This window comes from Stenella coeruleoalba (genome assembly GCF_951394435.1).
Source record: "Stenella coeruleoalba genome assembly, chromosome: 10".
NCBI lineage: Eukaryota > Metazoa > Chordata > Mammalia > Artiodactyla > Delphinidae > Stenella > Stenella coeruleoalba.
Genome location: NC_137156.1, coordinates 27436802 through 27463660, shown reverse-complemented (window position 1 = coordinate 27463660; position 26859 = coordinate 27436802). Strand labels below are relative to the sequence as shown.

The 26859-nt window shown below is 39.6% G+C and overlaps 1 long non-coding RNA gene across 2 annotated transcripts in view; it reads right to left on the bottom strand.

Moving 5' to 3' along the window:
- The window catches only part of LOC307192820, a 157813-nt gene that overhangs the window by 99234 nt on the left and 31720 nt on the right, over positions 1-26859 (bottom strand). Inside the window, exons 1-2 of one of the 2 annotated variants that reach the window (XR_013830174.1) lie at positions 23813-24091; positions 10080-10220 (exon numbers count right to left, since the gene is read on the bottom strand). This is a non-coding gene — a long non-coding RNA (uncharacterized lncRNA). Of the gene's footprint in view, positions 1-10079; positions 10221-23812; positions 24092-26859 lie in introns of those variants that run through there. The other variant, XR_013830173.1, reaches the window with a different exon arrangement.

The following is a 26859-nucleotide window of genomic DNA, read 5'->3' as shown; positions in this document are numbered from 1 at the left end:
AAGTTGAAACTAACTTCATTGCCACATTTTAAAACAGGAGTTTCCTGGAACATGCTTCCAAACCCCATGATTTAGAAAAGCAGGTCGGCAATATCTCTAGATCTGAAGGCAGCTCAGAGACCCTTGGGAAAGCTTGATTTGATTTTCACTCAATATAGGGAAAAAGTCTCCACTCCTTTCAAGCCTACACACTGTCAGAGCTGCTTTGTACAGCTGTACAGGCTGTATACTGCACATCTCCAGGGCTCCTGAGCTGCTTCCTATGTGAACACTGCCACCAGAAGTGTGTAACTGGGAAGCCCTGAACACACCAGCCCCTGGGTAATCCTTTGCTCCATTAGGACCCATCTCGTCCCTCTGTCACGTGGCAATGCTCCTTCAAATACTTAGAGATAGTGATCATATTATTCCAAGTCTTCTCTTTTCCAAGTTAAGCATCATGACTTTCATCAATCCTGCTTCACTTGGCATGTTTCCAAATCCTAAATTTGTTCATTCAACACTTATGGAGTCATGACTGTGTCAGGGGCTTTGTTGATACTACGCTTAATAAGGTACAGCCTCTGCCCTCGAAGACCGTATAGTCCATGCCCCAGCGTGTTGACTACCCTTCTATTTTGCCCAGGACTCAACAGCATACTTGGTTGATGGAATTTGAATGGCATCTATCTTTCTTGATTGCCTTGGCCTCCTGCCAAGCTTGGTGAGTGCCCCAAATCACGTATTCTGTGCTTAGCCTCATTGCTCTCTGCCCAGGCTTTGGCAATTGGTATAGCCTACATTTGTCCCTGCTGAATTTTATCTTCTAAGATTTAGTCTATCAAGCCCCAGTTATCGATTTAAAAGTATTCAATATATTCACTGTCACTCTAGATGATACGGCACTTTAAGTCATCAATTAAAAATGTTGGACAGGGCAGTCAAGGAGGGAACCCTAGCACCCAGCACTAATCCCACCCAGTACCCACTGCCCTATGGCTCCTGCTGTTTGCATGCTGATTAGTTACTCATAAACAGTCAGTGGTCCTCAAACTCATCCACTGAAAGCCCGATGAAAAGCTCTCCTGAGAGGCTTTTCAAATGTTTTACTAAAGTCTCGCTTGTATGTTGATCACATTTCCCTAATTCTTAGTCTAAGGATCCTATCAAAGGAAGATTGAAGAAATTGCTTGTTTTTGGTGACCCCGTGTTGGTTCTTAACAATCACTACTGCATTCTCCAGAGATTCTTAATCCAGCCCCCTTAATAAAAAGTCCTAATTATTTTCGGGGGAGAAGCACTAGAACGAAGGACCCTCGTAGGTTGTTTGCAAAATCTTTCTTTATTCCTCTCAAAAATCATCCTGACAACTCCAGGTCGCCAATTCTTCTGGCATTTCTAAGTTTCCTCTAACATCAAGAATTACAGTTCCGCCATCTCACTGGCAGATCCTCTCTGCAGAGATAAAGGCCAGGTTAGAACTCTCCAAAGCTGACAGGAAGCATCCCTTGCCTCTGACAGGATCATCTTAGTTAATAATAATCACAATAATATTGTGCTCTGCATTTTATCCAGGGACACCTGAACAGCCGAATGCTTTATGAACATTATTTAATTAAGCCTTATGACGATCCCGGGAGGGGAACCGGGAAACTGAAAGATTGGCTTCACCTCCGCGCGGGTAAAGAGACGTGTCAAGAGGAGACAGGCTGGCAGGTTAAGCAGAGAAGAGGGACCGATGGCAGATGTGCACCGAAACCTTACTGACCAGCCACCAGCCTCATACCTGGAGGAAATTCTCCTCGTATCTGAATCCTTCCGAAATGCTCCTGTGGAGTTTGACATTTGTCACTCCAAAATAAGAAGTGTTCTATGCGATCCAATGTTCTAGGTGCGATTTTAAATTTACTAGAGAAAATGCTGATTAAACAGTGTTTATATTTGTTTCCTCTCTCTCTTGCTGCTCCCCCCCCTCCTTGGCCACCTCTCTGGGGCTCAAATCTGTCAGCAACAAGACTGACCGCGGCACAATCAAGTAAAGCAAATGCTCACGTTCATTGCCAATGCCAAGCCCAGACCCTATTCCTATCCCAGCGGTCAAGCTCCGGCCTGGAGAAAGCTATTCTAGAGTTTTCAAGGGCATTTCCGTTCTTGCCCAAGAGGACCGTGTGCCCGTACAGGCATATTGCCCGGGGCACAGGCTGGTGGCTGCTCTGCCCTGGGGAGCCAGGTTCTTTAAAGGACTCCCCTAATCACCGAAGAAAACAAAACAGAATAAACAGTTCAACCTCGTCTTTGTGAAACTCCCTTGAGAAATAAAGTCTGTGTGATGTTGGATAATGGGAAAAATAATTTGAAATTTACTATACTTAAATATAACGTGTAGGAACTGTTGTTTTTTTTTTTTTTAATCCTGGGGACTTCTAAATAAAATTTTAACCACTCTGAGAAGTATTCGCTGAGCTAAATGGTCTTAACACCCCACTACAAAATCAAGGGGCGTTGAGTTGAACTACATAAGTTGAGTGGAGGTCTCCTTCTCAGAGGAGCTTTACTGTCTGCTGTCCCAGTTCACCATCACCTAGCACTCACACACTGTGTCCCCTGGCCACGGCTTCCCTCTCCTGTACTGCATCTCACAATTCTGTCTCCCTGGACCAAATGATGCACCAGAAGAAAGCAAGGCATGAGCAACTGGTTACTGAGATAAACACCAAGTCACTTAGGTTACTCGGCACTCTTGTTAAAAGGTGCCATCACCACATTTTGTGGAAAATTCCCATAATTTTCATTTTCCTCTTTCCCCCAGGGAATAAAGCCCCTACAGCAGCCAGCGATGGGTTCAGTGTACTTAGAATTGCCCATGCCTGTTTCTCTATTACAGACTTCTCGTGCATATATTTGAACAAGGAGAGAGAAAACATGCATACATTTCAATATGCACGTAAAGGATCTATATCCTCTTCCTCTCCCCTTGTTTCCAACACCAATTGCCTCATTAATGAGGAGATGAAGTGCTCTTTTTGGAGAAAAGACTGATCTCATATACTGAGTGTCCAGAGACTGACCCAGTCTGCCACACATTCAGACCTCCGGGCAGTCAAGCGCTGCTTTGTTCCAACGCTTACTTCCATACGAAGTTCAGAGTCTCAGATTAAAGGAACCTTCTTCAGCCAAAAGAAAAGGCTCCACAGGCATGGCTGCCACGCTCCCCGTGTCTGCCCGACACTGGAGAAAGAATGAACTTGGGAGATTCAAAACGGGCTGCCAATTATATTTTTAAAAAGATGTTTTGCTGACATCTAGAGGCATTTGGGTAATAACACTTATTAATAATAATTCCTCACACTTATAGGGTGTCTTGCGTCGTATGATCTCCCAGCACTTTACACACATTAATTAATTACTCATCGCAGCACCCCTGTGAGGTAGAGTAGGCAAGCATTATTATGTGCAAAGGATTTATTGATCTTTCAAAGCAATATATAGCTGTTGCACGGAGGGGGAAACCATAGGAGCATGAATTAAGGATGGGAAAAAAAAAGAGGTACGGTGAATGTTAAAGAAAACAAATAAAACTAAGAATTACCCCCACTGTGCTCTTTAGTGAGGAATGATTATTTCACAAGTTCCGAGGGCCTGAACATCAACTAATTTGGTTGTTCGTAACTTAGGCAAAGGCTCATAGGAAACTGGAGGGAGGGAGTTATCAATAAAATATCCAAGCTTTTCTTTGCTACCCCATTTACAAAACTTCTTGCTAAGGGTTTTCCCCTGCCTGGGCATTCCTGGTGGTTGTTCAGGGGCTGTGACGGAAGGACAGCCCTTGGATTCACGAAGGAGACACTTTCTTTGTTTATGGTGGAGGTGGGAACTTGGAAGGGGGTGCAGAGAAGAGGAGAGAAGGAGAAACTCCAGCCAAGTTTCTATGCAAAAATACTCTTGGAGGCTGTGGAATTTAAACTATGTCCCTGAGTGTAGCTATATAAATTGACTATCTTTCGAACCCTCCTAGTCTTGGCTCAGCTGTTATTTTTTTGAAGTGGTAGCTATTCTAGGTTCTTATTTTAGGCATGATTCTTATTTATTTTCATGGCGCTAACACTTCTGAGACTCACTGTTCATTTCTAAGCTGAAAGGCAATATTCTACTTTAAAAGCAAAGCGCCAAGCAAACCACCAGCTTGGCAGACACCACGACAGGATAGAAGACTCACGAAATGCTTTATATTCTTCGTAGAAGTTATTGTACGCTTTGTTTTTATGAGGCTAACAGTAAGCTACCTTTAAAACAACTTATTTTGCTCAAAACTCTTGTACTCATTGGGTTTGAAAAAAGGTAACAGCAAAGTAAAGTGAACCTAAGCGAGCACAAATGGCTGTTGGGGACTTAGAGGTACTTATCTTCTGGAGTTGACACCAAAATTAAAAGTTACCAACTTGACCTTGACCTCCCTGGGCACTATTACTCTTCCCCCCACAATCCCAGGCACATCAAGAACCCACATCTGTCACCACAAACACTGCTACCTCATTTGCATATTCGAGGAAAATTAAACCCTAGACTTAGGCTCAAAGTTAGAGGAAAAGGAAATACTTAGACAAGCAGGGCCAAAGAGCAGATCTGATGCCTCGGCACCTGTCCTAGTGGGTCCCCTTCTTCTATTCTCTAGTAACTTGTTTTTTTTTTCTTTCACTTCATATTGCCATACTGACAGAAACTGTACTAATTCTAAATTTATTAGCTTAGAAGATATTCTATTTTTTAGACTTCATACATGACCAGTTTATTAGTCATTCATCCATTGGAAAGAAATCATTGGTCAATTTCCCTCCCAACATGTAGCTGGGACCAGGTGTCCTGGATCCAGTGGACTTTGATTTGAGGTGTTGGAGCCATTTGCACCTGTGGTTCACTTTGGTGAGAGGCAGGCTGAAGTGTTACTGGACATAAGACCTGTGGAGACTTGGGAGGGGGACTACTGGTTAGAGGGAAAGAGGTGTCTAGGGACAGGTACCCAGAAAACCATCACTCAAGATGTTGCCTGGCTCTGTCTCCATGACTCAATGAGGGAAGAAACCCCTTTCTCTCCCTCTTTCTTCTCCTCTCTCTGCCCTTAGCTTGGCCTGCTGTTCCCAGACATCACCTCTTTGCTACCATCCAACTATGCTTTGGGTCAAGGAGCCTTCAGAAGCTCACCAGGAAGCCCAAATACCACCAATCATCTTGCTTATCAGGGAAAATAATAAAGTTCCCAATTATGGGACAAAAAGACAATTTTGAAAGCCACTCCCTTCAAAAATTGGAGACAGCTTCATCATCAAATAGTGCTGAGAGTGGAGGCATCCAATATCCATCAGTATGGCACTAGGCTTCTTTTAGCTTCAGGACCCGGTTCAGCTTGTGGGTACTACCATTTATACGTCTATGATTTAAGAGAAGAATTTAGTATCGAGCTTTTAGTGTACTGTCTTTTCCTACAGATATGCAGCTACTTGCCTAGGACAGAAACAATTTATACCAGGTGAATATTAACAAATATGTGTTCCCCTCTTTTTTTTAAGGCTATATGCCTCCTGGGTGAAGAGGAAGTTGGATAGTTAAAACACTGTCATGCACTGGAAATACGTTCCCATGTGCAAAGCAGCCAGTGATATAAAAGAACATGTGTAGGAACTAAAAACCAAGGGTTTTACTAAGAAAGACTTATTTTTAGGACTCGCAGCCTTGGAGGGTCATTTCCAGTTCTGTATTCTTTGAAACAAAATTTTATTTCAATAAAACATTTGGAATGAGTTGAAGGCAGAACTCAGCAAGTTTCTCCCTCAGTTTGGCTGTCTCTCTCCCCACTTAGGACCCTCACTTCCTTTTGTTGATCGCAGCAGCAACCAGTTGGTTCTGTCATCCAACCATGAGTATGGACTGTCCTCTGGTTCAAAAGATTAAGACACACTCTTAACATAAGCATCTCTCCTTTGTCCAAAACTCTCCAGTGACTTCTTATCTCGTGTAGAATAAGAGCCAATTCACAGACATAGAAAAGAATCCTATAGTTACCAAAGGAGAAAAGGGGGTGGGGAAATTAGGAGTTTGGGATTAATATGTACACACGATTATATATAAAATAGATAATCAACAAGGACCTACTGTATAGCACAGGGAACTATATTCAATATTTTATAATAGTCTATAAGGGAAAAGAATCTGAAAAAGAATATATATATGTATACATATATATGAATCACTGTGCTGTACACCTGAAACTCCCACAACATTGTAAATCAACTATACTTCAATTTTTTTTTTAAAAAGTAAAAAAAAATAGAGTAAAAACATGCAAGCAATGAATAATAGTTTCGCCATGAGCCGTGACATTAAATAAGAAAAACAAGGTACTCTGATTTTATCCTAAACACTGGCCTGTTACCTTAGTATCAAAATAACTGTGGTATTTGAGTTTAGAGTCAATATTTTAGTATCTGAAAGCAAACAAACAAGCCAAAGTCCTTACCACAGCTAACAGGTTCCTGGCTGGTCTGTCCCCGTCATCCCTCTGACCTCAGCTCCTACACTCGCCCAGTCATTCACTCCACTCAGGCTTCCCTGCTGTTCCTAAAGCACTTGAGAAACGCACCTGCCTCAGGGCCTTTGCCCTTGCCATTTCTCCAATCTTCTGTTTCCCCGGATATCTACATAGCTCCTTCTCTCACTTCCTTCAGGTCTTGACTTAAGCGTCGCATTCCGAGGGGGGTCTTCCCTGGCCTTCAACCAATTTTTCAATGTTCCTTTCCCTTCCCAAACCCTGAAGGCTTCCCCTCCTCCAACTCTGCCATAGTTTTCCTCTTGGCGCTCTTATAAACCTGATATTGTTTACATCTGACTTCTTTGTCTTGTTTAGCATTGGTATCCCCCAAGTAAGACAGAAGCGTACACCATCAGGAATGGTTGCTTTGTTCACTGCTCTATCCTCAGGACCGAGAACAATATCTGGCACTGAGCAGGTGCTCAAGAGACGTGAGTTAAAGGAATCTTCGGGAAGTCCTGGGGATCAAAGGCAGAAATTCTTCACAGAAATCTGATGCGTAAATGTGGAGGCACCAGGCAGTGAGTTTAAGCACGCAGAGAGGTAACTTTCTTTAAGGTGGCCAGTTGAACAAGTGGAAATCACAGACCAAATTATGTCATCGAGACTTTAATGAAACGGCCACAAGTTCATTCAAGACCGCCCAGATGATTTCAAAAGCAATGTGGCAATGTGTGTCTGTTTCAGAGTGATAAATGCCTGTTCAACTGCTAATGTTGCTTTCAGAAATCTTGTGTAGCTTCAGTGAAGCTCATTTATAAACCTTAACTACTGTAGCTAATTTAACTCGCTAATTTCAGGCATCGTGTTGAATTAAAATCTGCATTTTATTGTGTATCATTTTGTGTACTGCTAACATTAATATGCATTTTGTAATGTGGAACCACAGATGTTTTAAATACATATTTAGGCTTTCAGAAGCGTTTGTGTTAACTAGGTTTCTTTTCTTCTGTACATTTTAGAGGCTGTCCTTCAGACCATACATCCACCAGGCAGGGCATGTGAAAACATGCTTAGTTCTGCATGGAGCCAGTCGGGAGGGACCCTGGGTCTGAAGGCCTGATGGGAAATCAGTAAACTCTTCCCTTCTCTCCTCTTACTGGAGTAGCAAGAAAATGTGGTTTTGGGGAAGGACGCTGAAAACCTTGCAGCTGGTGTCTACCTGTGACCCCTCAGACTAATGGGATGAGGGCATAAAGGAGCTGTGTTGCCAGAAAAAAGAAGGGAGCGTCACTGGCAAATGGTCTTCAAACAATATCATAGCTGGTCTGCAAGCCTTTTTTTTTTTTTTTGGCCGCATCCCACAGCAGGTAGGATCTTAGCTCCCCAACTACGGATCAAACTTGTGCCTCCTGCAATGGAAGTGCAGAGTCCTAACCAGTGGACCTCCAGGAAAGTCCCTGCAAGCATTCTTGAAGAACTATGTATTAAGGTCCTTTTCTTTGCTCCCATTTATTTTGATTTTTTAATTGCAGTCTAGTTGATTTACAATGCCGTGTTAGTTTCAGGTGTACAGCACAGTGATTCAGTTTTTTGTATATATTCCTTTTCAGATTCTTTTCCCTTGTAGATTACTACAAGATATTGAGTAGAGCTCCCTGTGCTATACAGTAGGCCCTTGTTGGTTATCTCTTTTATATATGGTCGTGTGTATATGTTAATCCTAAACTCCTAATTTATCCCTCCCTCCCCCTCTCCCCGTTGGTAACCATGTTTGTTTTCTCTGTCTGTGAGTCTATTTCTGTTTTGTAAGTAAGTTCATTTGTGTCATTTTTCTAATGATCTGCTCCCATTTAAACCTCATTACTGTCCTATAACCCTATGTATGTTGATAAGATGTTTTAGAACTCCCACCCATGTTTCATGTATGTTCATTCTTTCTCCCTTGCAGGCTTCTCAAATTCATGCCGGAATTTCATCTATGACCCTTGCCTCCAACCAATCCCCCGCAGACACATCTTTTCTTCCTGCCTTGAATCATCTGCTGCAGAAAACAGTGCTACATATGCAGAAATAATCTCAATAAATCATTGTTTATAAAAACAAAAATTTTTAGATGTCTGTATATGTGTGTGTGTGCCTACTTGCTCCTGGCCTCTATATAGAAACAGATATACTCATATCACGGCGAGGTTATCATATCCTCAGACTGGAGGTCAAGTTATTTTTCAGGCTGCTTCTACAACTATTAAACTACCTACTTTTTCAGGGAGGGGTCATATCTTTTCACGATTTATTTCCCCAACTGTGAGATTGCACATAGGCTTTTGATGCTTACTAGTAGGAAGGGCTTGTGTTATACCATCTGTAGACAGAAACTATTCTTAGAATAAATGTTGGAAAAGAATGGCTCTATTATTTGCAGGGAAGTGTATTTCCTCACTTTTACAACACAGAAAGGATGAAGAGTTGCATTCCCTTACCCTCTTTTCTTAAGCATAATTTGCATTTCCTTTGAATGAATATCTATAAAATACCTTTCAGGGACTGGACCAAGTTGTAGTAAAAGTAATGAATGCATGAAGGAAAGAATAATAGTAAATAAAAGCGTTCACAATAGACTTTGCTGGAAGACAGCAAGGGGTGATAGGAAGAGTATGGTGTTTGGTGAAACAAGCTGAGTTTAAATTTTAGGTCCACTACTTACAAACTGTGTGTCATCTTGAGTAAGTTGGCACTCACTCACTTTGACATGGGTACTACATACTCATTATACAGAGGAAGAAGGAAAGACTCAGAAGGTTTACAAAAGAAAAATATGTAAGTAAAGTACTTACCACATGGTAAAAGCTTGACAAATGTCACTCCCCCAAAATAACAATAAAAATCTTACCTGCAGTGACGAAGCCTTTGCTTTTCCCCGGGAAAGACCACAGCAGTGAGCACTTGTCAAAGACTCTGCCGTGGCGCCAACACTGAGATTTAGGTTCCCTGATTTTTTAACCCCAGTACAAAACCCAAACCCTTAAGCTCCCTTCATACTACAAAGGGCAGTTACACATTGAGTCATGTTTTAGATCTTTCTAAATAAACCCCATATATTCCTGAGACATCAACACTAAATGAGGTGTATTTTGTTTTGCAGAATCTGACTCGTAGGTAGTTGCCGATATTCCCAAGTTCATTTTCTGCAGCCAAGGACATTTCCCCTGAATTTGGTCTTTCCTTAAACAGTAAAGGAATAAGATATTCGGCCTTATAGATGTGAACCTTTTAGGTATCTTCTTATGTAAGGCTAAGACTGCCCTCTCATGAATGACTTTTTGCCCCATTCAGATAAAGTCCTGTTCTGATTCTCTGTAGCAATTCTGATATCCTTCCATCCCCAAATCAAAGTGGAAAAGAAGGGTGGATCAGTGCTGTTGGAGGACTTCCTGGTCAGGATGGGGCATTGAGAAGGACACCAGGAGAACATGGGAACTTAGGAGTTAGAAGCCCTACAACTCCTAGAGGATGGGAGCAGCCCCCAGTGCCTCAGAGGTCAATGCAGAGTCAAGGTCACAGCACACACGCTTACCAGCAGAAGATTGATGGGGATCGATGGTGGTGTGAGCGACTGCGAGACCGTGGTCAGCATCGGGGTAGGAAAAGGGTGAATTCTTTCTTGGTTCCATGTAAAATGGCCTTTTTTCTGAGAAGCATCCCATTAGAATCAACACTGGAATAAAAGAGAGGTCATAATTGTGGTTTTATGATTTTTATAGCAGCTAACAGTTGCTGAGTGCTTTATAGTTGACATAGTATTTTTCTAACGGTTTCTCACTTCTGAGCCTCACAAAAGCCTTGCAAGATTCTGAGGATCATTGTTTCACTTCACAGATGAGGAGACTGAAGGCTCAAAATTAAGTGAATTCATGGGAAGGTTGACATGGCCAGTAGGCATGATGCAGATGTCACCTGCGGACAACTTTGCAAGGCTGGGTGTATCATCTCCATGTTACTGATGAAGAGAGAGAATCTAAGCAAACCAACTGAAAACAGAGCAGACAAGCAGCAGATACTGAATCTGAGCCCTTCATTCCTAGCTCTAAGGCCCACAGCACAACACGCTGCCTCCCCACCAACATTCCCTTTCCCTCTTTAAGGTCTATTTAGTGTCTGTGCACCATCAGCCAATCCCAAAAGAGCTTTATAAAGATCATAAATGGGAAGAGGTAATTTAAGGTCCTTAGATGGATATCAAGTTGGGCTCCAAGAGGGGTGAAACACATGCAAAGGCCAAGAATCTGAGGCAGCTCCTGGTGAGCAATTTCTCATGGAAAACAATAAAGTGGAATCTGTCGGAAACACATGATAAATTGTCCACACAATTCAAAGGCATGGAACAAAAGGATATACATCCCTTACGAAAAATACCAGCAAGACCGAAAGGCACATATGTCAGAAGAGCTTTGGACTCACAGCCTCAGATGACCTCTCAAAACTCCTCTCCTTTGTGACTTCCTCTTAGCCATAAGTAAAATTCAGGCCTTGTGACAAATCTGAACAACAGGTGTTTACTGAGAGTCTCCTGTGTAAGAGGTGCATGGAAATTAAGGTCTGACCATTAGGAAAACTCACCTGTTTTTTATTTCCCCTTGAATCTCATCAGTGATCTCAAATCACTTGAAAGCATACTTTAAGCCATTTTTTAAAGCTTTCTAGTTCTTTTAAGGAAGAAATTTAATGAAAATCAACACAGGTTTATTAAGACCCTTCTCCAACAAAATTGAATGTGGATATCTATCTACCGACGTGTCTGTCCACGTACACACATACATATACATACATATGCATGTATAACTAAGACTTTCAAGATGATAATGGCCTTCACAAAAGTCGGTTTTGCAGAGAGCTAAGGAAACATCCTTACAAGCCAAAGGTTTAATTAAATTTGCTGTACAGCAGAAATTAATACAACATTGTAAATCAACTGTACTTCAATACAGAAATAAATTTTTAAAAATTGTATCAGTAAAAGGATAGGTTGCCTATATACAAATAATTCTGCAGTCCTCTTTCTTACCCAACCATGCACTCTGCATCACACAACTCTCCCTTTCTTTCCCCTGTTCTCCCGAGTCCCCTGTCTCCTCCTCTCTTTCCTTTTGCCTTTATTAGGGAGTCTTTGTCCTTTAGCCAGAAGCCAGCCTCCAGGCAATACCCCATGTTCTAAATAAAGCAGCCCTTTTGTCAATGGCAGTAATAATTACCTCTTTTGCAGCTGCCCCTGGTGTTGCATTTTTGTAACACAATTTGGCCTCTTTGGGCTCTGGTTAGTCTTATTTAACTTACTGCAGGGGTTCCCTGTTTGATCTCTAATTGATATAATTGACTGGGAATAATCGAGAAGGTTTTATGGATGTTTATTGATAGCTAATTTTCCTTCATCCATTGTTTAATTCGATAAGAGCATAACCTAATTTATTGTCACTCCAATAGGGATCCATTACCCTTTTGATAAATGCTTCTGGGGCTAACTTGTCAGTAACTGATTTCAAAGAGCTGTTTAGCCTACAGAGTCCATCATTAGTTAATGGCAGTTTAGAAAGCTAATGACGTTATAAATTACAATCAATAAGAACATGGAAATTACAGTAGTTGAGAGACATAACACTGTATTATTAAACAAACATTAGACCACACCTTTGCTTACTATACGTATGGAGGGTTTGCAAATCCATTTAATGATTCTCACAATTAACCCAGAAAGTCATGGATCAGGAGGAAAACTGTGGGACTCGGGATACTTATACTTTAAGGCCCATTTCAAAAAGATAGAGGAACTGTGCTATGTTCCTTGACAATGGAGAGAATCTACGGGACCAGCACACAAGCACAGACAGCACATGGCTCTCCACCTTTTCATGTCTTTAATCTGATCCTACCACACTTTCTCACAAATCATAACTTAGCAAAAGCAATACTTGAATCCATGAACACAGATGATGAACTGACTAACCCTTGGAATTTCCAGATAAAGTCATCCAACTTATTAAAAGCGCCTTGTTGGCCAGGAGCAATTTTCTACTTTCTACTTAGGAAAACTTCACTATAGTACTTTATGTAGCTATGTCCAATTTTATATATGCGTACACTTAATTTATATATATGTGTATATATATGTATGTATATGTATGTGTGTGTGAGAGTGTGTGTGTGTGTGTATATACACACACACACACATTTAATTTCTTCCCTAAATAGTGCCACCAGCCAGTCTGGTGGAACTGTTGGTGTTCAGAGTTGCATAGCATAGCTGTCTCTCTTAGTGGATCAGAGTTGATTCAGGACATCACACTGTCTCCATCCTTACTTGTACTGGTGGCCAGGTCTTGCTTACTGATTTCTTGATGGTTGAGACTTCAGCCTTCTTACTGGCATAGAACCTTAGTCTCTTTGCTTTGTTCTCTGGGTCTAATTTCTTTCTGGTGGTCACTCATCTTCCTCAACTGCTCATAGAGGAATAAATGCTGGTTCTTCCAATGACACATTCCACTTTTCCCCATCTATAGATTTTCAATCAGTTCTTCTTTGAGGAAAACCAAAATTGTTTGTCATCCCTTCCCTTGTTCTCAACTAATAAGGCAATGAGAATGGTGAGCCCAAGACAATGGTTGAGTCAAGCAGCAGGGTCTACCTTTTGGGACAACAGTGTTACTTTTCCAGTTTTCTTGGTTTTTTTTTGAAGTCTTAGTTGTACAAGGTAACATTAGAAAAACTAGTAAGGCACTATAGGTGGATAAGACACAGTTCAAAATCGAATCGTCAGAATGTAGAAAATTAAAGCACACATTCAGCAAAATGATTTGCAATAATCACATAAGATAAAGGGTGAAAACATCTCTCTTAATGAGAGATTCATTTCAAGAAAGGTAGACAAGATGAAGAGGCAGAGGGCTATGTACCAGATGGAGGAACAAGATAAAACCCTAGAAAAACAACTAAATGAAGGGGAGATAGGCAACCTTCCAGAAAAAGGATTCAGAATAATGATAGTGAAGATGATCCAGGACCTCGGAAAAAGAATGGAGGCAAAGACCGAGAAGATGCAAGAAATGTTTAACAAAGACCTAGAAGAATTAAAGAACAAATAAACAGAGATGAATAATACAATAACTGAAATGAAAAATACACTAGAAGGAATCAATAGCAGAATAACTGAGGCAGAAGAACGGATAAGTGACCTGGAAGGCAGAATGGTGGAATTCACTTCTGTGGAACAGAATAAAGAAAAAAGAATGAAAAGAAATGAAGACAGCCAAAGAGACCTCTGGGACAACATTAAACATAACAACATTCGCATTATAGGGGTCCCAGAAGAAGAGAGAGAGAAAGAAACTGAGAAAATATTTGAAGAGATTATAGTTGAAAACTTCCCTAACATGGGAAAGGAAATAGCCACCCAAGTCCAGAAAGCGCAGCAAGTCCCATACAGGATAAACCCAAGGAGAAACACGCCGAGACACATAGTAATCAAATTGGCAAAAATTAAAGACAAAGAAAAATTATTGAAAGCAGCAAGGGAAAAATAACATACAAGGGAACTCCCATAAGGTTAACAGCTGATTTCTCAGCAGAAACTCTACAAGCCAGAAGGGAGTGGCATGATATACTTAAAGTGATGAAAAGAGAGAACTTAAAACCAAGATTACTCTAGCCGGCAAGCATCTCATTCAGATTCGATGGAGAAATCAAAAGCTTTACAGACAAGCAAAAGCTAAGAGAATTCAGCATTACCAAACCAGCTCTACAACAAATGCTAAAGGAACTTCTCTAAGTGGGAAACACAAGAGAAGAAAAGGACCTACAAAAACAAACCCAAAACAATTAAGAAAATGGTCATAGGAACATACATATCAATAATTACCTTAACATGAATGGATTAAATGCTCCAATCAAAAGACACAGGCTCGCTGAATAGATACAAAAACAAGACCCATATATATGCTGTCTACAAGAGACCGACTTCAGACCTAGGGACACATACAGACTGAAAGTGAGGAGATGGAAAAAGATATTCCATGCAAATGGAAATCAGAAGAAAGCTGGAGTAGCTATACTCATATCAGATGAAATTGACTTTAAAGAAGGTTACAAGAGACAAGGAAGGACATTACATAATGATCAAGGGATCAATCCAAGAAGAAGATATAACAATTATAAATATATATGCACACAACATAGGAAACCTCAATACATAAGGCAACTGCTAACAGCTATAAAAGAGGAAATCAACAGTAACACAATAATACTGGGGACTTTTAACACCTCACTTACACCAATGGACAGATCATCCAAAAAGAAAACAAATAAGGAAACAGAAGCTTTAAATGACGCAACAGACCAGAAAGATTTAATTGATATTTATAGGACATTCCATCCAAAAACAGCAGATTACACTTTCTTCTCAAGTGTGCACGGAACATTCTCCAGGATACGTCACATCTTGGGTCACAGATCAAGCCTCAGTAAATTTTAGAAAATTGAAATCATATCAAGTATCTTTTCTGACCACAACGCTATGAGATTAGAAATGAATTACAGGGGAAAAAACATAAAAAACACAAACACATGGAGGCTAAACAATACATTACTAAACAACCAAGAGATCACTGAAGAAATCAAAGAGGAAATCAAAGATACCTAGGGACATGGGCTTCCCTGGTGGCGCAGTGGTTGAGAGTCTGCCTGCCGATGCAGGGGATATGGGTTCGTGCCCCGGTCTGGGACGATCCCACATGCCACGGAGCGGCTGGGCCCGTGAGCCATGGCCGCTGAGTCTGTGTGTCCAGAGCCTGTGCTCCGCAACGAGAGAGACCACAACAGTGAGAGGCCCGTGTACTGCAAAAAAAAAAAAAAAACAACAAAAACCTAGAGACAAATGGCAATGAAAGCACAACGATCCAAAAGCTATGGGATGCAGCAAAAGCAGTTCTAAGAGGGAAGTTTATAGTTATACAAGCCTACCTCAAGAAACAAGAAACATCTCAAGTAAACAATCTAACTTTACACCTAAAGGAACTAGAGAAAAGAACAAACAAAACCCAAAGTTAGCAGAAGGAAAGCAATCATAAAGATCAGAGCAGAAATTAATGAAATAAAAATAAAGAAAACAATAGGAAATATCAATAAAACTAAAAGCTGGTTCATTGGGAAGATAAACAAAATTGATAAACCATTAGCCAGACTCATCAAGAAAATGAGGGAGAGGACTCAAATCAATAAAATTAGAAATGAAAAAGGAGAATTTACAACAGACACCGCAGAAATACTGAGCATCCTAAGAGACTACTACAAGCAACTATGCCAATAAAATGGACAACCTGGAACAAATGGACAAATTCTTAGAAAGGTATAACCTTCCAAGTCTGAACTAGGAAGAAATAGAAAATATGAACAGACCAAACACAAGTAATGAAATTGAAACTGTGATTAAAAATCTTCCAACAAACAAAAGTCCAGGACCAGATGGCTTCACAGGTGAATTCTACCAAACATTTAGAGAAGAGCTAACACCCACCCTTCTCAAACTCTTCCAAAAAATTGCAGAGGAAGGAACATTCTCAAACTTATTCTATGAGGCCACAATCACCCTGATACCAAAACCAGACAAAGATACTACAAAAAAAGAAAACTACCGACCAATATCACTGATGAATATAGATACAAAAATCCTCAACAAAATACTAGCAAACAGAATCTAACAACACATTAAAAGGATCATACACCATGATCAAGTGGGATTCATCCCAGGGATGCAAGGATTCTTCAATATACGCAAATCAATCAATGTGATACACCATATTAACAAATTTAAGAATAAAAACCATATGATCATCTCAATAGATGCAGAAAAAGCTTCTGACAAATTCAACACCCATTTATGATAAAAACTCTCCAGAAAGTGGGCACAGAGGGAACCTACCTCACCATAATAAAGGCCATATACGACAAACCCACAGCAAACATCACTCTCAATGGTGAAAAACTGAAAGCATTTCCTCTAAGATCAGGAACCAGACAAGGATGTCCACTCTCACCACTCTTATTCAACATAGTTTTGGAAGTCCTAGCCATGGCAATCAGAGAAGAAAAAGAAATAAAAGGAATACACATTGGAAAAGAAGAAGTAAAACTGTCACTGTTTGCAGATGACATGATACTATAAATAGAGAATCCTAAAAATGCCACCAGAGAACTACTAGAGCTAATCAATGAATTTGGTAAAGTTTCAGGATACAAAATTAATGCACAGAAATCTCTTGCATTCCTATACACTAATGATGAAAAATCTGAAAGAGAAATTATGGAAACACTCCCATTTACCACTGCAACAAAAAGAATAAAATACCTAGGAATAAACCTACCTAAGGAGACAAAAGACCTGTATGCAGAAAACTATAAGACACTGATGAAAGAAATTAAAGATGATACCAACAGATGGAGAGATATACCATGTTCTTGGATTGGAAGAATCAATATTGTGAAAATGACTATACTACCCAAAGCAATCTACAGATTCAATGCAATCCCTATCAAATTACATTTTTGTAATCCCTATCAAATGGCATTTTTTATGGAATCAGAACAAATCATCTTAAAATTTGTATGGAGACACAAAAGACCCTGAATAGCCAAAGCAGCATTGAGGGGAAAAAAATGGAGCTGGAGGAATCAGACTCCCTGACTTCAGACTACACTACAAAGCCACAGTAATCAAGACAATATGGTACTGGCACAAAAACAGAAACACAGATCAATGGAACAAGATAGAAAGCCCAGAGATAAACCCACAAACCTATGGTCAACTAATCTACGCAAAGGAGGCAAAGATATACAATGGAGAAAAGACAGTCTCTTCAATAAGTGGTGCTGGGAAAACTGGACAGCTACATGTAAAAGAATGAAATCAGAACACTCCATAACACCATATACAAAAATAAACTCAATAAAAAAAAAGAAAAAAGTAATACTTTCTAGAGGAGAGAGGGGAATGAGCAGCTACTGTTTAATTTATATAGTTTCAGAGTGAGATGATGAAAAAGTTCTGAAGATAGTGGTGATGGTTGCATAGCAATATTAATGTACTTAATGCCACTGAACTATACACTTAAAAATGGTTAAAATAGTAAATTTTATCTTATATTAATTTTACCATAACACAAAAGTAACGTGTTCTAAAGCACTGTTTGCCTTCTCCATTTATATAATAGTTTTGATATATTAACATTCAATGATTAGAAATTTAATGTAGACAGAAAATTTACGGAAAGAAATTTTGTCTGGAGAAGGCTTAAACTACAGGTGATTATATCTGCGTCCATTCACCTATTCCATCCAAGTTTTTTTTTTTTGCGGTACGCGGGCCTCTCACTGTTGTGGCCTCTCCCGTTGCAGAGCACAGGCTCCGGACGCGCAGGCTCAGCGGCCATGGCTCACGGGCCCAGCCGCTCCGCGGCATGTGGGATCTTCCCAGACCGGGGCACGAACCCGTGTCCCCTGCATCAGAAGGCAGACTCTCAACCACTGCGCCAGCAGGGAAGCCCTATCTTTTTTTTTTTTTTTTTAATGAACCAGAGTCCATATTGACATCACTGTTTACTCTTGGTGTTGTATATTCTATGGATTTTGACCACTGTATGATGACACATATCCACCATTATAGTGTCATAAAGAGTATTTTCACTGCTGTAATTTCTTATAATTTTAAGAAATTATTATAATTAAGTTGCTATATTATTAATTATACATGATTTCTTAGTGTTGCACTAAGAAAGCTGAAATGGTAAATAATTATTGGCTCCAAAATATAAGGTCAACATCTAATAGCGAGGTTTATATTTAAAAATATAACAAACAATATTGCTCATTATTTGAAACATCTTCCTTATTCTATTCACGCACTAAAAAAATGTAAGCTCTGCAAGGGTACAAGTTTTTATCCATCTTGTTCACTGCAGTATCCTCAGCAGGTCGACATATTAGATGCTAACATATAATAGATGCTCAGGATGTAATTCTTAACCGTATTTGTGCAGTGATTTGTCTTGCAACAATGCTGATTTAAAGCAATATTCTACACTATCTCTTTCTACAGGACTGTATAATTCAATTTTTCATTTGTTTATTTGATATTTATTTAATACTTGGTATGTATCTCAATGGGGATACTATGGTGAGAAAACCTGAAACAGTCCTTGCTGTAATGGAGAATAATCATCTAATTAAGAATCTAGATATTAAGAAAATTACAAACAAATGAAAGAAAATAGCAAACTCCGTGGTAAGAACTATGAAAGCTAAGTACAAGGTTCTAGGGGAGTACCCATAGATGTGGGTCTCTGTGGCAACCCCAGAAACTGGAAGAGTCTGAATTACCTTAAATCCTGAAAAGCTAGACATTTATTTTTGTCTTTGGGGACAGCATTTAACTTGGCGTTCTGTCTACAGTAATTGATCAATAGGTATTTATTGAATGGAGTTATTTTCAAATTGATAATCCAAATATTTCACTCATTAATGAGAATAGTCAGTTAGCCAGAGTACAATCTTACTTAATAAATCCAGAAACAGGTACTTATTCTCATTTCTTTTTTTCCAAAAAAAAAAGAGAAAAAAATTAGATACACAATTCCCCTCATATATAACTCTGCATGGTGCAAAGTTAAATTCAAATCAAGGAGGAGTTATTTCCTGTACATTTCCTTAACACATAAATTTAATTAATGCTATTTCTATGGAAGGGGTGAGGGAACTCTATTCAATGCTCAAGTGTGAAGTGGGCCTCATGAGTCATGTCTACCATTACTATGCCTTAGATTTTCACTGAACCACTGCCTCAAAGAAACTCTTTTTAACACATTTTTACTGTACAAAGCAGGAATATACTATTGTGCATATTTTATATTTCTCTAAGGCTTAAAATTGAGTCATATCATACAGAATCTCCATTTAGGGTCAGAAGAAGTATTGGAAAAGGGAGGGGCGTCTCCACCAAAGACTTGTCTCTCCCTCCCTCTCCTGTTCTCTTAGCATCTCCACTCTGTCATTGGCAGCGTCAAAGTCATTTTCATAGAAACCATTTGTACTCTTTCAAAAATGGATTGTGATTTGGGGTTGGGCTAAACAGCAGAGCAGATGAAATCTTTAAGAATAAATAAAATATTCTAGATCCAGACCCATGGGCCATTAACAATAAGCAAGGAAGCACCATGCAAGTCCCAAGGAGGGAGCGGATCCAGGGAGACCCTACATCTGTCTTCTGTGAACCATTGGCTGCCCCTCCACTGTGAGCTCTTTGCTCCTCTGAAGACACAGCAGAGGGGTTAGCAGGTCAAGGGAACCGCTTGCAGATTGATTTCCTTGCTTCAATAGCTCCTTGACATGGCAAAGTTTGGCTCCATTCTCTTTTCCAATTGAAAATGGATACAGAAATGAAAAAAAAAACCCACCACACCCAACAATGAATTAATAATAGGTGCCAACTAGCTGCTAGGGCCATTATATTCATAATGCTCCCGATGCTGTGCCCATCGCCTGCAAGAGAGAATCTGTCCTTAAGCTGCTTATTTTCAAACTACATGTGAAGACAACAAATCGTATGGCATGTTGATCCAATAAGGCATAGCAAGAAAACTAAAGAATCAGCTGGGAGGGAGTGCAAAGAAATAGAAATTTAACAGCTAGCCAGCCTGAAATAAAGCAGGCGCGATTACAAGACACATGTACAATTCTCCATGGCCCCTAAAGTCTCTAGCGAAAAGGTAGAAATGAACTAATTTATTAGTAAAATCACATCAGGGGCAGTAATTTCATGTTAGTGAATTTACATGTAATAACATTAGGCTCCCTGCCTCCACTTCACCAGTGTGGCCCCGTCTGATGATGAATGAGGTGCCTAAAGAAAGATGATAGTTTGATTGTTTTCACAGCAAACAGATCAGCATTTTAATTTCTTGCCTCTGTGTTTATTGCTTATTTGGCCCTTTGCTCGGCTTGTAAAAACTTGGCTAAATGGAAATGAATAAATGTAATTACTGCGGGTGACAGTGGTAATCTGTGTGGGTTTTTCATATTGGCTTTGCCAGCGCTAATCTAATCACCGGAGAATATGTGTCACCTCGCAAATGCACTGACGGAAAGCAGAGTCCTCAGTCAGTGCCAAGTACACACAGACTGGGAAGCTCAGAGGCAGACGGCTGTCTGCACCCACTACTTGTTTCCCCACTGCTATGGAAGCAGAAGTTACCAAAGAATCCTGAGAAATAAATGTGTGTGTAGGAAATAGGTCCTCGTCTGGGGGAACCCAAAAGGAGGCTCATGGATGACCCTGAAGCCAAAACAAACACTAGCCAAGGTGGTAGCCAATGTCTTCCCAGTGTGGGGATGAGATGTCCAGGGCATAGGGTGAGCGGAAACTGCAATTTTCCATTTCTGCCTAATAGTAAATGGCTGGGAAGTCTAGCTAATAAGTGGCTTCATGTTTCAGGGTTTTGTTTTCCATCTATAAGACAGACATGGGACAAATCAGATTGCAGGAGGAGCGGTGGGGAGGGACCCAGGCAATCAGACTGGAGGAAGAAGGATGAAATGAGATAATGTAGGTTAAAGTGTCTTGTGAACTACAAAGCAAAGTTAAATGAAGCAGAAGAGGGTCCTCTGAAACTGACTTTATTATATATAAGATTTATTTTATCAGAGCAGCAGGGAAGAGAAGGATTATTCGGTAAATGGTAGTTGAATGGTTGCTTAGCATTTTGGAAAGAAAAATAAATCAAGACTTGTAACTCTGAATATTGGTCAAAAGTAATTCCAGATGGATAAAATAATTAAATATAAATATGAAAATCAAAATGTTAGGAAAACCAGATGAGGAATTTAATATTCACTGGATTTGGAGGATTTGAGAGAGGACACAACACAGAAAAACAGTAAAAGAAATCATGAAGGAAGAATAAACAAATTTGATGACATTAAAGTTACAAACTTCTGCAGTCAAAGTAAGGTAACCCAAATAAGAAAGCAAATAATATTTTCAGCAAATAAGACAAGGGCCAATAACTATGTTATTTAAAAGCTCCCAGATGTTTATTTTTAAGTAAAATAAGACCCCATAGACAATTGACAGAAAGGAAATAGATGAGAAGTGTCCACAAAGAAATACAACTAATAAATGCGTGAAGGCAAAAGTGTTCAAACTTGCCAAGAATCAGAGAAAAGCGAATTCAAACAAGTTAGCAAAAATGGATAATGCCTTGTGCTTTCAAGGTATGGAGAGACTGAAAATTTCTAAACTGGCAATGGCAGGTGAAGTTAGTATAAACTTTTTGGAAACCGAGAGACATAAAAGTTTCTAATTTGGACCTAGTAATTCCACTTCTGAGCATACAATTTAAATAATATTTTTTAAAAAGGAAGTGACTATATCTCTAAAAGTATGTATTTTTAAAAAAAAATTAGAAATAGTTAAGTGGTACAGTTTATTGTTCATCATTTAAATAATTAAATGAATTAGCTAGTCTTCCTGTACAAATAAAATTTTTGTGAATAAAAATTATGAAGATTTTAACAATGTGAAATTATTTGATAAGACAGCTAACTGAAAAAAAATTCTGCAAAATTGTCTTTTTCCAGAAGCCCCCATTGGACGTCTCAAATATCATAAGCCAGTATTAGGTCATATGCCCATTTCTAAGCCAATCATTGCAAGAAAAATACTATAACCATGATTGACTTAGAACAATCATTTTGGGGAATGGTTATTGGGCAATGCTAAGAGAATAAAGGAATGAGGACCACCAAAAGATATTCTTAGAGAAAAAAATAGGCACTAGACATGTATGGGGTAGGGGAAGAGGGTCATGGTATATAAGAAGGTAAAGGGAAATTACATGCATTTAGAAAATTGAAGAATTACGGGAATAACTCTGGTTTCTTAAGTGAGATATTAAAAAGTCTTTGTCCTAAACTTCAGAAAACAAAGTAAGAAAGAAGGAAAGAGAGAAAGGAAAGAAGAGATAAAAGAAAATGAGATGAAGGAAGGAAGGAATAAGAATAAAGAAAGAGAAAATCATTTCTACGGAGCCTCAATCTTAGAAGAAACCCTGGCATCCCCTTCTATGTAAAACAAAGACTTCCATCATCATACTTTCAACCTGAAGATGGTATCAGAAGTGTAAGGCCTCAGGCAATCTGCTAGGAAGATGGCTGAGAGGCTTAGAACTTTCTTGTGAAGCCTAAAAAGCATGACAAAACCAAAGTGAGACCCTCTCCAAGGAAGGCATGCAAGGTCTAATCTGACCCAAAGTGTAGTAGGTAGACCTCCACTCTTTTAAGATGTAGTATGTGAACTAAGCCATGGTGAGAGACAAGGAACTGGGAAGATGTAGCAGTCAACCAGACCTCTCATCAAAAAGCATCTTCACTCCAGAGAGTCAAACTTAAAAAAAAAAACAAAACCCACAACTCAACGAATATCGAGTCAGAGCTGCTAACCTCCAGAAATAGGACATCAGAGAACCAGGCAGTAGACATGATGTTCGTAAAATGCCTCTTGTTGGCAGTTTATTTGCTATTTGTGGAGAGGACGAGGACCCATCTCTAAATCCTTCCCCTAGCTCACATCTCTGGAGTGCATTGTGGTGAGTTTAAACAGGAAAGCACTTCACGTGTGGCGGTCACTGGGAGAAAGAGCCCAGATCCGGCAAGAGACGTACAAACCTTCTCTACTGCCTTCAGGGATGCCGTGGAGTCATCTTCTCTGGAAGGGAGTTTACAGTTATTTTTATAGAGTATCTATACAACTCTTTCCAGATCAGGGGAACATAGTCATTGAACCTTCCAAAAATTGGATTTTCTCATTCTTTAAGTCAGGGATTTGGATTCTCACCTTGTCTGAGAATCACAGAGATGGTTTGCCTCCGTTTATACCCAGGAAGCTGGAACCAGTGGTCCCAGGGGCAGGTATGTCACCAGCCTCCCAACTTCACAGCCACTGAGAGGAAATCAAGTGAATTCAGTGCCTCTGGTTTTGAATGTGAGCACTAAAGTACAAACATCGTCCGCTAGCTTGACAAAAAATAAAGATGGTGAAAGGTTTCTTTTATGTTCCAGGAAATTATTACATTTTAGTGAAGTGCTTAGAGGTATAATATGAGCTGGATAATTTTCACAGCATTTGATGTAGTGAATGTGGTGGGGCTCTTCCATGACACATAACCGGTATTAAGCCAACATTTATAAAATAAAAAATGAAACCAAGTTTCTCACCGGGAAAAATTAGTTTCCGTTCAGCAAGATGTCCTACGGCATCCTTATAATTTTTAGGTTTCAGTTTTCAGTACTAACTTTTACCACAAGGGATGACATTCAGAAAATAAAGAATCCTAGATGTCCCCTAAAAGGAAGTGTACCAAACGATTAGGAGAGTATCTGACCCCAAGTAAATCAATATTTAATTATAACCATTGGTCTGAACCTTCTTCTTGCCCTCTTCTTATTATAAAAACCCCAATATTGCTGTTTTCTTTATTCTTCCCTTTTGAGTAACTTTACAGATCAACCCTTTTCCTAATATTATACTTAGTACTAAGAAAATGGACTTTTGACATGTCTATGGAGAGCTACATAAATTAGTGCTATTAATATTAAATAATATTTAAGACATTGTGTAAAATAAATAGCAGTATAAAATATAATCCCTGCCCTTTAATAGCATGTAACTGAACAGGGAAATAAAACATATATGCTTATAAAAGTAACAAATAGGGCTTCCCTGGTGGCGCAGTGGTTGAGAGTCCGCCTGCCGATGCAGGGGATACGGGTTGGTGCCCCGGTCCGGGAAGATCCCACATGACGCGGAGCGGCTGGGCCCGTGAGCCATGGCCGCTGAGGCTGAGCGTCCGGAGCCTGTGCTCCGCAACGGGAGAGGCCACAACAGTGAGAGGCCCGCGTACCGCAAAAAAAAAAAAAAAAAGTAACAAATATATAAAACATTATGCTGATACTTCTAAAAATATGGTCTACAGGTGATCTGTATCAGATGCATTTAGTATGCTGTTAAAACAGATGTGCCTAGGTCCCATCACAGATTTACTGAGTCAGAAATTCATGGGAATAGGGCCTAAGAAGCTACATGTTACAGGCACTCCAAAGTTTGCACCTTTTTTTTTTTTTTTGTAGTATATGGAACTACCAGAAAATATTAAGAACTAGCAAGTTCTCTCAGCCAGCGGTAGAAGGGGGAGATTATATCCAGATGATCAGGAAAGGTGGCTGAGTATGTGAGATTTGAACTTGGTTTTGAATAATGAGCAGTATTTTGGCAGTGGTGGGAAGATAATACAAAAGATAGGGATGTAACATTAAAAAATGCTGATGGGGGAAAAATAGCCAACTGGTTCTGCTAAAGGTGAGGAGTGTTTGGAGAAAAATCTGGAAGGATAATTTAAAGAGCTTTTGAATGCCTAGCCAAGATCCCTAACATTTTCCAGTTTTTAAAAAAATAGTGAGGTAACTATTAATTATAAATAATGCAACTACACTACTAACATAAGATTACAGACATTTCTGAGTTGTGTGGGTAGAGATGGCCTTCACAGAGCATGCGCCATCTTGAGAACAAAAAATAAAATGAAAAATCCCTCAAAACCACCTTTTCTAAGAACCAGCCCCAGAGAAATCAGGAGCTTTGTGAGAACTACAAAAATAATTTCTCCTGCTCCTGTAACTGCCACAGTGACCAATTGATTCTCTGTTTTCTACTAACAATTCAGGGGCACTGATATATGGTGCAAGTCCTTCTTGCTCAAATGCATTTTCTTTCTTTTACAAGTGAAAAAAAGGGAGCACCGTGGAAAAATCTATTCTGATCCTGAAAGCTAAAACTCCTATCCACCAGTTGATGAGAACGAGAAACAAGCTGAAAAGTTAATTCTTGGAAAACTGGCAGAGTGAATTCACTTCCCACTCTGCATATGTGTTAATAGGTGGATTCCTACTACTGCATTCACCTGCCAAGGTGGACCTTGGCCTGAGCCACGGCCCCTTTCCGGCTGGTGGCAGCAGGAGAGTTAGGGAACGCAATTCACAATTAGGTGTCCAGCAGAGGGATGGTGCTGACAAACCCGGGTAAAATTACAACAAGCTCTTTGAAAGATGTGGCCCCTGGCTGGGGATGCCTCGCTAATTCTGTTGAAGGCTTTCTCCTCAGGAAGGAACAAAGCAAGATCTAGGTAAATGAAGGAGGAAGAGAGAAAAAATGGAACCGCAAGACACTGAAAGAACAAAAGAGAATGTGATGTTGAAACCTGGAGAATGCTCTGAGTCCTGAATTAATAGGACTAAAATTAAAAATAGATCTTGTGCAGTAAGTCCCAGTAGGATTTTTTGATACCACTGGAAGAAATATATATGGGGGGGTCGGGCTTAAATCTTTAAGAATATTTCTGCACAACTTTTTCCTCTTATCAACATGAAGCATGAGAACACTGGGACTCATGTCCCTCTAAGGGACATGGTACAAAACTAGAAGCCAACAATGGAAGTTTAAAGAAAGATAGAAATGAAGTAGAGTTCTTTACTACAGGCAAGAACTGAGGTTTACCAAAACAGATGGACTTAGTAAGAACAAGGGTAGGTGGGAAGGAGGTGGGTCAGGAGATTTCTTAGTAACTGGGGAAACACACCTGAGGGAAATGCAAGGAACACAGATAAAGAAACAGCTTCTTGGGCTCTCCATAGCAATGTCTTCGTCTGCAACTCTCACTGTACATACAGTTTCATCTTCTGCTGCCCTTTCCTCTCCCATATTCTCTTAAGACTTGAGACTTAAGATTTCTGAATGTAATTCTCATCCTCAGTACCAAGGACGGTGGGAACAATTACTCTCCCAGGAAAATGTTGTACAGTGGTTTTGCAGACATACTTGTGTTGAAGAGTGTTCTTCATCCTACTTAAAAAATATTTTGACATATATTTGATATATTGTGTAAATTTAAGATGTGCAGCATGTTAATTTGATACGTATGTATAGTGTAATGTGAATGCCATTGTAGCAATAATTAGCACCTCCATCAGGTTACATAATTATCATCTCTTTTTAGTGGTTGGGCATCATCATACTTTTTATTGAAACATGTTACCCACAAATGAGGCATGCTGAGAATAATCCTGTCTGTGGATTTTGTTCTGCACTTCTTTCTGCTGTTTTGTTCACCTACATATTTTAAGTGAACTTGCATCTTTCTTTTCACTTGAAGACTACATCTTCGTGGTTTAAAAAAAATTTTTTTTGAGCTTGCTCCCATTTTCTGTGT